Genomic DNA, 674 nt, shown 5'->3' with positions numbered 1-674 from the left:
ACGTGAAATGAACAGCACAATGTGTATTTGACATGACACCTCATTCATGAATTCACCTTATTTTTCCCATCCTTATCTGCCATGTCTGAATTTTCTTTTTAAGAAGTCTTATATTGTTTGCATCCTTAAAAAGTGTCTTAAATTCATTTGAAGCAAGGCTAACTATAAAGAAAGTATAAGTATATCCCTCAGAAATCCAATGAATTCTTGCTATTAGGATGGAAGGAAAAAGTGCAAAGGCTTTTCTGGCCAGGAAGGGGACGTTGCATAGTGCAAAACATCTAGACCATATTCTGTGTAAAATCAAATGGGATCATTTAATTTTTTATTCATTTTTGAGAAACGGAGAGAGACAGAGCACAAGTGGGGGAGGAGCAGAGAGAAAGGGAGACACAGAATCCGAAGCAGGCTCCAGGCTCCGAGCTGTCAGCACAAAGTCTGACGCACAGCTCAAACTCACAAACCAGGAGACCATGACCCGAGCCAAAGTCAGAGGCACCCAAATGCCCCTCAAATGGGATTACTTAAATGAATGTTTTCTGTTGAAGAAAAGAAAATGTACACTTGGTGTTTGCTTTGGCAGCGCATATGTTAAAACTAGAACAATACAGAGAAGATCGGCATGGTCTCTGCTCAAGGATGACACACAAATTCATAAAGTGCTCCGTATTTCT

The 674-nt window shown here is 40.1% G+C and overlaps 1 non-coding gene across 1 annotated transcript; it reads left to right on the top strand.

Annotated features, from left to right (window-relative positions):
• The first annotated feature begins 567 nt into the window (after window positions 1–567).
• On the top strand, window positions 568–674 carry LOC122223292. The gene has a single exon (XR_006204177.1). It is a non-coding gene; the product is annotated as a U6 spliceosomal RNA (small nuclear RNA).

Source organism: Panthera leo, chromosome B3 (assembly GCF_018350215.1).
Source record: "Panthera leo isolate Ple1 chromosome B3, P.leo_Ple1_pat1.1, whole genome shotgun sequence".
In the NCBI taxonomy this organism is placed as follows: domain Eukaryota; kingdom Metazoa; phylum Chordata; class Mammalia; order Carnivora; family Felidae; genus Panthera; species Panthera leo.
This window is presented reverse-complemented; position numbering and strand designations above follow the sequence as displayed.